The 15,445-nt window shown below is 42.0% G+C and overlaps 1 protein-coding gene across 16 annotated transcripts in view; it reads right to left on the minus strand.

The window, feature by feature from the left end:
- The window catches only part of PHACTR1 (phosphatase and actin regulator 1), a 295,378-nt gene that overhangs the window by 245,789 nt on the left and 34,144 nt on the right, over window positions 1–15,445 (minus strand). The gene's annotated exons all lie outside the window — the stretch shown is intronic.

A 15,445-nucleotide genomic window follows, 5' to 3' on the forward strand; every position in this document is an offset into this window, starting at 1 on the left:
TGACTCCAGGTATTGTGAATCCCACCTCACCTCTTACAGAGCTAACGCTGAGAGAAGCCTCACAGCACAGTCACCTTATGTGTTTATTTTAAAAAGAGCCTTTTCAGCCCCCAGCGGAGAGATCCTGGTTTAGTAGCTCAGTGAAAGACCCAGGAATCTGAACTTGTAACAAGCTCCCCAGGTGATCTCGATACAAAGCCTAAGTGGGCAAATGTTTTTACAGCCAGGTGTGGCTGACTCCAAGCTTGTTATTCCCTCCACGCCCCATTCCCTGTGAGCCCTTGTCCTCTTTTCTGGCCAGTGAAAACAGTATCAGCTAAAGGAATGTGCTATTACCACCCGTTGTTTCCAAGAACTCCAGAGTGAATTTCATAATACCCTATGTCTTGTGAGAGTGCTCCATCACTTCAGTCATGTCCGACTCTTTGCGACCCTAGAGACTGTAACTCACCAGGATCCTCTGTCCATGGGATTCTCCCGGCAAGAATACTGGAGTGGGCTGCCATGCCCTTCTCCAAGGGATCTTCCCCGACGCAGGGATCGAACCCATGTGCCTCCTGTGGCTCCTGAATTGCAGGAGGATTCTTTACCACTGGGCCACCGGGGAAGCCCCACCCTGTTGTCTTACACCACCGAAAAAGACAGGTCATTGGGCAAATTCTCAACACATACAGCTCACCTCATGGGGAACAGCGTTCACCACCCACTGGCAATATTAAATTGCTGTGTTATAATATGCTTCCAATCACACCAGATCTGCCACTCATTTATACTGCTTCTCATTTGCAAAGCGTTCTGTCCAAGTCAGCATATTCCGAGCTTCATTTGCATTCTGTACTTAGGAACACCAGGTGTCCAGCTGCCATGGTCTGCTCTAGAAGGAGATGTCAGGGAATCCTCAGTTGGAGTTCTGTTCTCTTTAATTATATCACAACCCAGTCTCCCCTAGTGCCCACTGGGGCTTTCAGGGACCTCTCCGTTCTCACCTGGACTACCAGTCAAATCACCTACAGGTAAATCCTAGTTTCTTTTCCTGTCATATTCACATCACTTGGTCCTTGGCTGACTATAAGCCTTATCTTAGAGGTGGCCAAGGGCTTTTCAGGTGGCTGAAAGACTGAAGGCTGAAAGTGTTAGTCGCTCAGTCATGCCCGCCGACTCTTTGCAACCCCATGGACTGTAGCCTAGCAGGCTCCTCTGTCCATGGGACTTTCCAGGCAAGGATACTGGAGTGGGTTGCCATTTTCCTTCTCCAGGGGATCTTCCCGACCCAAGGATTCAACCCGGGTCTCCTGCACTGCAGGCAGATTCTTTACTGACTGAGCTCCAATGGAAGCCCTTCCCAGGAGGCGCTAGGGGTAAAAAAAACAAAAAACAAAAATCCACCTGCTGATGCAGGAGACATAAGAGACGTGCGTTTGATCCCTGGGTTGGGAAGATACCCTGGAGGAGGGCATGGCAACTCCCTCCAGTATTCTTGCCTGGAGAATCCCTCGGACAGAGGAGCCTGGTGGACTACGGTCCATAAGGTTGCAGACAGTCGGACACGACTAAATACGCACAGAGGTGGCCAAGGAGCCATTTGTTCTGCTGGAGGAGTGTATGAAGGAATTTATTGCATTGTTATGGGTCAATAGTTGTTATTCTCTTTTTCAAATCCTCGATCCCTCTCCCAAACTGTGTCACCTCTTAAGTACCTTCTGAGCAAAAAACACAGCTTTTTTAAAAAATGAATTTTAAAAATTGCAAGCCTTTTCCACCTTACTCTCTGCCCACAGATCAGAATAACAGAGCTGCACAAACTCTGCTGCTGCTGCTAAGCCGCTTCAGTCGTGTCTGACTCTGTACGACCCCATAGACGGCAGCCCACCAGGCTCCGCCGTCCCTGGGATTTTCCAGGCAAGAATACTGGAGTGGGGTGCCATTGCCTTCTCTGGCACAAACTCTACACGGTCTTATTAAAACAGTGAAGCCCCCAGCAGTCTTTCATCTGCTCACTGAATATGAGACCAGACCCAAGAGCTCAAGTGTCTCTGTCTTAATTGACCAAGTTATCAATACACTGTAGTAGCGAGAATACTGATGTGACCGCGAGCTTAGTCTCAAGGTGATGCTCTGCAGTTGTGGGGGCTCTTTATTCAGGTTTAGTGCGTAGAGGCCTAAGGTGAACCTCAGAGAGCTCTTCCCTTGTTCAGTGGTTCCTTTTCCTAAACAGTCTACCCTGAGTTTGAGCTTCTCACTATGCTGGCCAATAATGCTATCAACTAGCTACACATGGCTATTTACACTTAAATAAATGGAAATGAAATGAGATTAATGTTCGGTGCCTCAGTTGCACTAGCCACACTTCCAGTGCACAAGAGTCACATGCATATGGTGGCTACTGTGTTAGACAAGCAGGGACAGAACACTTTCATCTGGGCTGAAAGTTCTGTAAGGCCTTTCTCTTCTTAGGAGGGGCTTTCCAGGTGGCTCGGTGGGTAAAGAATCTGCCTGTAATGCAAGGGAGATGCAGGAAACGCAGGTTCGATACCTGAGTAGGGAAGATCCCCTGGAGGAGGGCATGGCAACCCACTCCAGTATTCCTGCGGAGAATCCCATGGACAGAGGAGCCTGGTGGGCTACAGCCCATGGGGTCGCAAAGAGTTGGACAGGTCTGAACCGACTGAGCACACACTGCTCTTAGAAGATGTATGAATGTTCGTGTCTCAGGCTGAATTTGGAAGCTGAGATGCACAGTCATTTATTGTTATAAGAGAAGGTGGGGGGAGAGGGGACTGGGATGGAATATACCTCAGTGCTGGCTGGAAGAAGATGCTGAGTCTGGTGTCTGCTGGCACCCCCTGTCCTCTGACCCCCAGCAGACAGCAGAACAGGTGTGCACACACATCTGGCACTTTTCTTGATCCTGCTCTGTGCCCTGAATGCCACCTCCATGAAGCCGCCTTCTGACACCCATTACTGTAATATCCCTACAGCTCTCGATGCCAGGACACGTCTTATACAGAGTGTGTTTGTCTCATCCCATAAGACGAACCTGTTTAATTATGATCCTTGTAATTATGGCTCAGCTCTATTGCTGCCTTTGATAATCATCTCCCTGCATTGACAGTGAGAGAAAATGATCATGCTATGGCATTCTTGAAAAAATAGATAGTATTGTAGGATTTTATTTTTTTTCCACTTTTAAGAGGAAGGAGGGAACCACTGAAGGGAAAGAGAGTCCAGAGCATTTCTATCACTTACATCAGGGTATCTCAACACAGAGCCAGTGCAGCTTGAATGAGATGTTCACCCAGATGATCTAAATGGGAAAGAAGAAATGCAGCCTGTCACGCTGTACCCCAGAATCTGCATTTGAACAGGACTGCCAGGTGATTCAGGGGCACTTTAATGTTTGAGGAGCACCAGCCTGGGAAGAATATTAATTGCCTACCAGTGGAGAACACACTTTGGTTCTGAAGAGAGCAGCAGACAGGACCCTTGACCTTGCAGGGCTTAAAATAGAAGAGAAAGAAAAGTGAAAGTGTCAATCACTTGGTCTTGTCCGACTCTTTGCGACAGCATGGACTGTAGCCCACCAGGCTCCTCTGTCCATGGGATTCTCCAGGGAAGAATACTGGAGTGCGTTGCCATTCCCCTCTCCAGGGATCTTCCTGACACCAGGGATCGAACCTGGATCTCCTGCATTGCAGGCAGATTCTTTACCATCTGAGCCACCTGGGAAGCCCTAAGAGAAGAGAGGATGCACTCAAAATACAGGCAGCTGAAAACACGTGTGTAAACTTGTAATTCGGAGCAGCCATGGCGATATAAGCATTTGCTGTCTGAGTGGGAGCCGTGTGTAAAGGGAATTCTGCAGTGAAGAGTGTGGCAGAGATGGAGCTGACGAGGGAGAATTTCCCTGGGAAAGCTGATCTGCAGCAGTTGTGGGCAGAGTGGGTGGGAGAGGTTGTGGCAGTGAGGAGAAAACAAGCTTATAGGCTAGAAGGAGTTCATGGTCAGGGTGGGGATGGTCGTTAGCCTGGTTGGAGAGTTAAACCCAGCAAGGCAGGGGCTAAAAACTGAGCTTTCCAGAAGACGTCACCAGGATGATGATATGACTGCAACTGCGGACATTGAAACTCCATGCCATCACTTGGAGCCGAGATTTTGTTCCTCTTTCTGCTTGTCTGTGCTCCATCCTACTTTGAACACTTAACAGCTCTTAGGCTCAAAGGAAGTCAGAATCAAACTTAAGGGTAGAAATTTGGAAATGCTCATATAGTGCTTTAACTCTTATGAAAAAGAGAATCGAAATACAAAATAGTAATGCTGATATTAGGCAAAGTGGTAGAACCGTTCAAAGAGAGGTGTACTTAGAAAAACAGTACTACACATATTTGATGTAAGAAAAGATTAAAAAAATTTTTCTTCCTCAATTTTTTTTCTTTGATTTAAACTCAACCTATTTGTTAAATTTTCTTCCTGCTTCTATCTCCTTTCTTGTTCCTATCTTCCCTATAGTGGGTTGAATGGTAGCCCCCAGAAGCCATGTCCATGTCAAGTTCCTGGAACCCATAAATTGATGTTATTTAGAAAAAAAGGTTCTTTGCAGATGTAATTAAGTTAAGGATCTCATGCTAAGGATATCTTTCTGAATTACGTGGGTGAATCCTAAGTCCAATGGCAAGTGTCCTTATAAAAGACACACAGAAGCGAGACAGAACTCTTTCCCAAACAGCAACAGGATAAATGTCTGCTGTTGTAAGCCACTGACTTTCTGGCAATTTGTTACAGCAGCCCTAGAAATCTAATACATTCCCTAATTATTAGCTCACATATAAGAAGAGCCTCTATTATATTTCTCACGTTACAGCATCTACTTTTTCTAAGTTTGATCTAAATGTGTACTATGTTAAAGCCAGAACTGTAGACTAATGTACGAAGTACACATTTAAGAACAGCATTAAAAATTACTTCCAAATGGTTCATGAACACAGAATTGTGCTACGCTACTTCTGTTGTTTGTGTGTATGTTGTTTTTGTTCCTGCGTTTTGTTTTTATTTGGGCAGATGCTGGAATGGACGCATGAAATGGAATGTGTCATTTAAGAGAGGGATACAGCTTCCCGGCCTTCTTATATTTAGCATTAAGCATTTATATTCTGAGCAAGAAGACATGATCAGAGCTTGCTGTGGGAGGCTGTGAAAATTCTTCAGGCAATTCAGTCATGCGTCAGCAGAGCTCCCGTGCAGTGGCTTGCTTATGGCCGGCATCTGTTACAATAGGCCTTTCTGACTCTTGCAAGTCTAGTTATTAAATATTTTGAACGTCACTCCTACAGATAAAGGTTAGAAACCAGCTGTACAATTGGCGAGCCTTGATTCTCCTAATAGAAAGGCTTTCTACCACATGTTTTCCTTCAAGCTGTGTTTTAGAACCCATAGCAAAAGTTCTTTTGACCCAAGCTTTTGTCTTATCATTTCTTAATCCAACCTGACGGTCTTTTGGTAGAAGAGCCAGGGAGCGGTCATTGGACAGTAGGGTTTGGAGAAACAATTTCACAGCTGTTTCTAGAACTAACGTTCTTAAAAATATAGTTGAGACATCTGAATGATGTGAGCAGTTTTTTGGTGTGTTTTCGTGTTTTTTGTTTTAATTTTAGCGAAGAATTTTTTTCTTCCTCCTAAAACTTTGACTAGAAAGCAATTTTACTTTTAGGGTTGCAATAATTATGCTTACTAAGGGTTCTGTGCAAATTGTAAAAACACTTAGCAGATAACAAAGTGATGGGAAGGGGAGATTGGAAGCAGTTACACAAAACAGGTAGAGAAAGAGGTGATTGAGGGGAAACCATCTGAAGAAACTCCGATAGTTTCTTGATAGCCGTGTTATTTTGGAATGTTTCTCCTCCTGCGTTACCATGAATGGGAAGAGGACTGGAGCGCTCCAGTTCTTTTGCCCAAATAACAGAATCTTCTCCATAACAGGCCGTGCTTTGTGGCCCGTGAATAGAATTTTTGCCACTGTGATTAAAGAAGGCAGGAAATTTTCTGCAAAGTCTTGTCTTTGTCAAGCATCTTTAAAGTCTCTATTGCCAATGGTCAAGGAAGGCTCTTAGTATAAATTTCAAACTTTGGCATCGACTATTCCTGCTTATATCCATGGTAAAAAAGAGAATAGATTTGGTAGAGGTTGTGGGGTCATTAAAGATTAGTAAATGAGAGGTCTGTTGTTCCAAACTATTTAGTTTCTTTACATTTTGCCTCAAATGACAAATCCCATTTAAATTGAGATTTATAGCCTTATACACATATCCTTTGGAGAAGAAAGCGGCAGCCCACTCCGGTACTCTTGCCTGGAAAATCCCATGGATGGAGAAGCCTGGTAGGCTACAGTCCATGGGGTTACAGAGAGTCATGACTGAGCGACTTCACTTTCACTTTCGCTTCACACATATACTTATGATTTCCTTTCTGAACCAGGTGAATTCTGGCAGATTTAGATATTTCTGTATATTTATTTTATAGTAATAAAAGCCCTAGAGAATAAAGACATTATAAATATAACATGGGTATGTTCAATGAAATAAAGTCCAGCAATAAAGAAATGACTGCCTAAATTATCGTATGTATATAGCACAATGCCACTAAAGTAATGAGTTATATTTAAACAAGTTGACTTGGAAGGATTTCCATGATGCACTGTTAATAAGAAAATTAACATTCAGAGAACTGACCATAATACTGTCTCATTTTTGTAAGACAAATATTGTAGGAATTAATATTGTTCTCCAGATATTCCTGATCTACCATCTTCAGGCACACGGTAGAGCGGCAGTCTGTGCGCCTAGAGCCCCCGGAGGCGGGTGGAACCAGGTGACCAATTCTGATCTGTGTGTGATAAACTCAAGTTCAAGGTGGTGGCTGCTGCTTCCCTTTCAGTTCTGAGTAAACCAAACCCACCTGCTGACCAGCAGGGTCATGGAGTTCGTGAAATGAACTTGTGTTGCTTTAAGCCACCGAAATCTTGGAGTTGTTTTTTTTTTTTTTAACTGAAGATTAATCTAGCCTATGAAAACAAATACATCAATGACAAATGTATGTGTAGCTGTGTGGGGATGCATTTGTATATTATAGATCACCTTATTTAATCATCACACCAACTCCGTAAGATGGAACTATTATTTCCATTTTAGGCTTCAGGAAACAGAAGCACAATACAATTAAGTAAATTCCCCAGGTTACACAATTAGCATTCTGCCAAGTAGAAATCAGATCCAAAGTATGTTTAATGGCCAAGCACACGTCTCCTCCTCCAACCATCCCACTGACATGCAGAGAACTGCTAGGCAGTTTTTCTTCAGAGGACCCTCAATACTATTTTAGGACAGAAGCATATGGCATCATGAAACCCAACCAAGAAAGGTTATGAGACTGCGGGCACAGGACACAGAAACCTTGCCTGCCATGCAGAGCTTAGCTGCTGGCGGTAAAGAGAACAGGGGTAAAAATAGGATGCACAGAATCTTATCTATCATTTCTATTGGCACATCCGTGCCCTTTCAATCTTGAAAACAGACGGCAGCTGATACTCACTGTTATCCTTTTAGGGCAGGATGGTATTAACAGTGTAGTGAGCCCCTCTGGGCTGTTTAACAAAAGCTCACGATCAGCTTAATGATAATTGGCCATTAGGACAGAGTCACAATTGTGTTTGTACAGAGCAGGTGCAGGAGCAAGGTAACAGGATAATGTACCACTGGCAAGAAATGCAGGTTGGCCCTTTATCCAGGTGGGAGAACTTCAGTTATGCATGAAACATCACTGAGTGTGCGGAGGAGCTGCGAGTAGCCAGCGATGGGGAGCTTGTAAGTGGGTAAAGCGGGTGTATAACTGTGTGACATGTAAATTACTTCTCCCACGGAAAAGAAGATGGTCTAATTCACTGAGGGAAGCATTACAATATGCACTAAGACTAGTGAAGTGAATGGTCAAAAGAATATCTTTGCTTCTAACAAGCCAGTTTGTACTCATCTTCTCAATGTGCCAAGATCATGTTATCTCAGGAGTTCCAAAAGTTTTTTTACATATATATAATAGAGAAGCCTGCTGAAGAGGAATTATATTTATTTTTATATATTTTATGTCAACAGAGCTTTTTCCTTTGTGATGTATATTTTAGCCATACAAATTATTGTATAATAACAACAGTTTGTTGCCATCTTACATGTAAAAGGGAATTTATTTACAGGAATGGAAGGGGAAATTAAAAAACTAAAAAGAGTCTAAAGAGAGGATCATATTCGAGTGTGCTATGGGGACTTACTGGAGGAGGGCATGGCAACCCACGCCAGCATTTGTGCCTGGAGAATCCCTATGGACAGAGGAGCCTGGTGGGCTACAGTCCATAGGGTCGCAAAGAGTGGGACACAACTAAGCACCTAAGCTCAGCACAGCACAGCACTGGGACTTAAGAACAGAACAGATGCACAGTATGTATAGATAAAGATATGCTTTAAAACCCATTCACTCAGTGTCACAATGATTATTTTGCCAGACAAGACAGTCCGTTGCAGGCGGGGAGGCAGAGAGGGACATATCACTTGGTGAGCTTCCAGTGTGTTTAAGAAACTCTGCTGGGCTTTTTACTAATGGGTATATTAATTGTTTGTATGTATGCATTTATTTGTAGGATGTATTTACCTGATAATAAACTCTAGTGTTCTTGGCTGGAAAATTCCATGGACAGAGGAGCCTGGTGGGCTATACAGTCCATGGGGTCACCAAGAGTTGGACACGACTGAGCAACTGAGCACACAAATATGTGAGATATTATCTATGAAAATTATGTGTCATATAAATTATATGTTATTACTTTTAACTAAAAAATTAGCATTGAGTCCTGACAATAATTCTAAGAGTTGAGGTGTTCTGACCACCACCTGACAAGGAAGAAGGCAGAGAGATGAAAGAAGCGACCCAAAGCTGTCAGACGTGGACAAGGAAGAGTCCAGACCTAATGAAGGCAGACCTCCCCATCCAGAGACCAGTCACGCACCACGATTTCATGCTACTGTCCAGAAATCTGCACACAGGAAAGGGGCTATATTGAAGGTAAAAATATCTTTCCAAGCCAACCTTGGAAGAAATTCCTGGAGGACTGCTTAAAGATGAAGGGCAAACCTGTAACATTTACTAGGATCTACCGATTTACAAAGGAAGTAAATCTATCTTTCCATTTTATGGATTAAAAAAATAATTACTGAAATCAACATTCTTTCATTTCCCAATCTGTAAGTAATTTATTTTTAATACCATGTAAAATCATGCCTTTTTTCCCTTTGAAACTCCACAGGTGAAAAAAACAGAATTATCAAACCTTGACAAAAATGATCAGTGTTTAGAAAACATGTGAGTTATGACAAAAAAATGAAGGAGATACTCAGAATCTATGAATATTAAGTCAGTATATTTTTATATTTTATCAAACCCAATGAATAGAAAGTATTTAAAATAAATTTTGCAAAACTTTTAAGTACATGAATTCCTTTTTTTTCACATTCCCTTCCTCTTCCTTTTCCAACACTGACAATATGTCAGAGGAGCCCTGGAGCCCCCAAGTTAGGTTCCCCTGATTTCAAGAAAACAATGACAGGGACTTTCCTGGTGGTTCAGTGGCTAAGTCTCTGCACTCCCCATGCAGGGAGGCCTGGGTTCGATTCCTGGTCAGGGAACTAGATCCCACATGCCACAACTAAGAGTCCACATGCTGTGTGCTGCGTCCAGTCACTCAGTCGTGCCTGACTCTGCGACCCCATGGACTGTAGCCCGCCAGGCTCTCTGTCCATTGGAATTCTCCAGGCAAGAATACTGGAGTGGGTTGCCATGCCCTTCTCCAGGGAATCTTCCCACCCCAGGGATTGAACTCATGTCTCCTGTCTGCATCTCTTGTGTTGGCAGGTGGATTCTTTACCACTTGAGTTCGCATGCCACAACTAAAAGATCAAAGATCCCCCATGCCGCCACTAAGACCCGGTGCAGCCAAATAAATATTTTTTAAAAAGAAGAAGACAAGGAAATAACCATGACTTCTCAGGCTTGCCCCTCTCTACCCCCCTAAATCTGTCAATTCCTTAAAGGCAAAGAAGCCTTCTGCTCTTCTAAATCCTAATCTCAACTTTACCTTAAAAATAACACACTCTTGCTTTGCTTGCAAGAGAATGGTATAGACATTGCTCTATAGCCTGCTTGATGTTCTAAAATTCTCAGAAAAACTCAAAGGTATCTAATGCATATGAATTACAAAATTCAATCATACAGCTTTCCTGCTAATATATTCCTGAGCTCATCATACAGAGTACACTAGCATATTTGGATATTAGCATCTGATAATTTTGTTTTAAATGGTGCATATTAAGTCAACCTGTGTTCTTCAGAACATTTTGCACACAGTTTGGGAGCTATTACCCATCATTCATTTAGAGTGAATGCCCAAGGCAAGCAATGGCAACACTAAGCTTAGTTTTGGTCTTTTCTTTTTAGCTTAGTTTTTGACAGCTGCACGTGATGAACCAATACCTGACATAGCTTCAGTCTTAGGGACCCTTTCCATCAGAGATAGGCTTTGTGACTTGTCTCACTGTGTTTTTAAGAATGAGAGCTATACATGAAACACACAAGGCTCATAGGAAATACTTTCTGCTTAAATTTTCCCTCAAGTTTTGATAATATGTAAATAAGGAGACATACAGATATTTCCACAAGTAATACTGGAATCAAAAGAGAGCTGAGCTTTTTTTCCTACAAATAAATATTGGCAACTAACAAGGAGAGTGAGCAGAAATGTATAGAATGCTTTGTAGTGAATAGGGGTATTCTGCTAAGCCAAGACAGAAACTGGATAGCTGAGCTAAAGCAGTGAGCATTTTTGCCTTTACCTGAGACACTGTGTTGGTTTGCTAAAGATGAGCAGTGTGCTGCTATGTCCGCCAAAATGGCCTTAGCCCAAAATTGTATAAAAGGAGAGAAAGATCGGCAACCCAGGAAGGAATGGGTCCATTACCCACAAATGTGTAGTTCTGGAGGTTAGTTATAAATACAAGCATAAGTTTGATAATGTGAAGAGACAGCCAAGATTGCTGAGATCACTAACTGTTGGAGCAAAGAAGGAATGAGTCAATAAAATCTTCATCTCAAACCAAGATTCATGCAACTCTTCACATTAATCACCTGTCAGGGTCACCCAGAAAAGACCCTGATGCTGGGAAAGGTTGAAGGCAGGATAAGGAGACGATGGAGGATGAGATGGTTGGATGGGATCACTGAGTCAATGGACATGAGTTTGAGAAAACTCCGAGAGGTGGTAAAGAACAGGGAAGCCTGGCGTGCTGCAGTCCATGGGGTCGCAAGGAGTTGGACTCAACTGAGCAACTGAACAAGTGTCCCCTGGACCACGTCTTCCATGATGGTAGTTTTATAAATTAGAGGAATTCTGCACAGACATTTTGATTTATCTATGGCTCAAGCATGACATGAAGGATTAGAAAACAAAGATTTCAGACCAAAGTGAGACGAGAGAAGACCAGAAACAAGAGTGCACTTCCCTAAAGTGAGGACTTCCTATTTAATGGATTTCACTAGACTGCCAAAGTTTTCTTGAGAGACGGAGTCTGAATCAAGAAAAGGAAGAGACTGTCCTTTTATGACAGAAATCATATTTCAGAACATCACAGAGAATCCTTGAGAAAGATCTGATGATGTTTATCTGAGCTATTGCAAACTGTAGTGCTAGGGAAGGGGTATGAATCATTGGGGTGTACAGTCATATTCTGAAATTCAGTAGCCTAAACTCAAACCATTCTTGTTGCCAACTCATGCAAACTGAGGCTCCTTCCCAGGTCCCCTGTTCCTCCCAGGGACCTGAAATGGAATCCTCCGTGTGATCTATGATCTTTATATTCCACACAGAGTGACCAAGGCTTACATTCTTTGTTTTAATTCTCCCATCTATGATAAAAAAAATCCCTGAAGTTGGTAGTAGAATGAGATGGTACCCTGCCTCATTCTTCAGCAAATGAATTAAAGAGACTTCTTTTATTAATTTTCATAGTTAAGAACCTATCAAAATAATTTATTAAGCACGCAGCCTAGACAGTCTATTAAAAAGCAGAGACATCACTTTGCTGATAAATGTCTGTATCATCAAAGCTATGGTTTTTCCAGTAGTCATGTATGGATGTGAGAGTTGGACTATAAAGAAAGCTGAAGGCTGAAGAATTGATGTATTTGAACTGTGGTGCTGGAGAAGACTCTTGAGAGTTCCTTGGACTGCAAGGAGATCAAACCAGCCAATCATAAAGGAAATCAACCCTGAATATTCATTGGAAGGACTGATGTTGAAGCTCCATTACTTTGGCCACCTGATGCTAGGAGCTGACTCACTGGAAAACATTCTGATGCTGGGAAAGACTGAGGGCAGGAAAAGGGGGTGACAGAGGATGAGATGGTTAGATAGCATCACCAAGTCAATGGATATGAGTTTGAGCAAACTTGGGGACATAGTGAAGGACTGGGAAGTCTGGTGTGCTGCAGTCTATGGGGTCACAAAGAGTCGGACATGACTTAGCAACTGAATAACAGCATTAAGCACGCATCTGTATATATCACAGTATTACTTTCATGAAATCTTCTACCAATGAACAACTTCTTTGGACACAGCCTTTCCCCAGATTCTTTCCTAAATCTGCCCTAGGAATCCAGTTCTTCCAAAAAGCCAGCTGAGTTAACTTGGGTTGCAAAGATAAAACTTTCAGAGTGGTTTGTCCTCCATGAGATCAATACATTCTTTGGTGGATAAAACGAAAGGATTGGACTAGTAGATGATTGCTAAGGTCATTCCAAAAATGCGGTTCTCTTACTCTAATAGATGTTAAATTGCAACAACCAGAAGAGAGTCTTGAGGAGGAAAGAAACATAAAGAACCGATGGTGTCCTTGATAGAGAAGTAAGAGCTTTCAGTGAACATTTCAGCTTTCTAAGATATCAAATCTCAGCTGACAGCTAAGACAGGTCTGATCTGTAGCCACATCTTCTATCAGCTTGTGTATCTCCTGCCACTTGGTGGTCAGTTACTCCAGGGCACTCACAGTTCTCACAGTACCATGCTGTCTCCTGCTCCTGGACCTTGCAGTCCCCCTCTCAGGAGCCTCTTTCTCATTCTCCACATCACAGCATTAGCAGTGCTCAGCACTCAGCCAGACAGAACTACCTGCTCGTCACTCAGTGCTCCCTCGGAACCTACTGCTGATTGAAGTCTCACTGTAACATCCTATAAACACAAGTTCTTACTTGTGATGTATTTCAAAGGTACAGAAAAAGATAGTGGATACTATACTGTCCGTGTGTGCATTACTCAGGTTTTAAAATGTTAACACTCTCTCCTAGGTGCCTTAGTGCTTTAAAAACAATATAAAGGGATAAAAATTAGAGATATTGCAAAGACCATCAATATTCGACCCCACTCCTCTTTCCCAGAGGCAACTTCTATCCTAAAATTGATGCTTGTGTATCCCATCTATTTTTTATATTTTTACCATACATTTGCAAGTATTTTGCAATACTGATTTATGGGTTTCCAGGGTACATAAGGGGTTATCTCATCTTAAGAATCATTTTGTAATATTCTATTTTTTTTAAAGTTTATTTCTTATTCATATTACACATCCTTTACTGTTTAGCTTGAATGTGTGTGTTTTGGGTTTTTTGGCACGACACACGGCATGTGGGGTCTTAGTTCCCTGACCAGGGATTGAACCCAAGACCCCTGCAGTGGAAGCACCAAATCTTAACCACTGGACCACCAGGGAAGTCCCCCATTTTGTAATATTCTATATTTAACTCCACATTATGTTTTAGGATTGTTGCATGTGGATTCATGTACATCTAGTCCATTCATATTTCCTGCTGGTATGCCAATGTTAGTATTCCAATGTAGGATTATAGTTTATTTATGAATCCCTCATGAAAGATTATGCAGCTGGTATCTTAGCTTTTGGCAATGACAAGCAGGTCTCCAGTGGGCATCCCGATTAGGTTCTCTTTAGTGCTCCTGTGCAAGTCTCTCTGAGAAATATAACTACAATTGGAACAGCTGTGTCATAGGATATGCATATCCTTAGCTCAACTAGATATTAACAGGTAACTCTCAAGATGATTGTAACAGTTACTGTCTCACCAACAGCATCTGAGAGCTTCCATTTCCACATCACTGTCACTTGGTATTACCAATCTTTTGTTTTTCAATATGCTGGTTGTGATTTAATAACTATATCCTGATTACCTGCTATGCATTCAGATTTCTTCTTCTGTCAATTGCTTGCTCATATTTTTATCCATTTTGATCAGTTGTTTATTTTTTTTCTGTTTTGGGACTTTTAAAGAAATTCTTTCCTATGATGAGGTTATACAACTGTCACCTGTGTTTCTCTTTAAAATTCACATTATTTGGGCTTTCTACTTGTCTTTGTACTTCTTGGTCTCTGATTGATAGATTTTTCTTTATTCTTCTCCCTTTCTTTGGTTTGGAAGTTGTATGCTTTATTTCTATTTTCTTTATAGTAACCATTAAATATTTAATATATTCTGCTTTTACCTATCAGGCCAATATATCTATCAGGTTGATATATTCAGATGGCTCAGCAGGTAAACAATCTGCCTGCAATGCAGGAGACACAGGAGATGCGAGTTCCATCCCTGGAAGATCTCCTGGAGTAGGAAGTGGCAACCCACTCCAGTATTCTTGCCTGGGAAATCCCCTGGACAGAGGAGCCTGGTGGGCCTCAGTCCAAAAAGAGTAGGACACAAGTTAGCAACTAAACAACAACAAACTGTAAAAATATCCGAAGGCTTGAATCTGATCACCCCTCTCCATCTTCCATGCTATTAAAGCCTCGCTTTTACCTTGTTTATAATCCCCCTTATTTAAAACACATTCAAACATTCCAGCATTTTTGTTTTTGTTTCACTTTTACAAACATACTTGTCAACTTCACATCTGCTTCTTGAATTTCATTCTTTCTCTCTTGGTTCAATTTCTTTCTTTCTGAATAATATGTGATTAGTTCATGTAGTAAAGGTCTATGAATAGTACACTCAGGGTCTGTCTGAAAACATCTTTAGTTCAACATCAATCTTGTAAAATTGAATTATAATTATCCAAGAAATACATGTAAATAGCTTACATTTTTAATGGTGCTAAATGCAGTCGTCTAATTTCCCTGGAAATAACAATTTTCAACTTTTGAAAGTGAAAGTCGCCCAGTCGTGTCCAACTCTTTGCAACCCCATGGACTGTAGCCTGCCAGGCTCCTCTGTCCATGGAATTCTCCAGGCCAAAATACTGGAGTGGGTAGCCGTTTTCTTCCCTAGGCAATCTTCCCAACCCAGGGATCAAACCCAGGTC

Source organism: Giraffa tippelskirchi, chromosome 8 (genome assembly GCF_054371585.1).
Source record: "Giraffa tippelskirchi isolate mGirTip1 chromosome 8, T2T-mGirTip1v1.2.pri, whole genome shotgun sequence".
In the NCBI taxonomy this organism is placed as follows: Eukaryota; Metazoa; Chordata; class Mammalia; order Artiodactyla; family Giraffidae; genus Giraffa; species Giraffa tippelskirchi.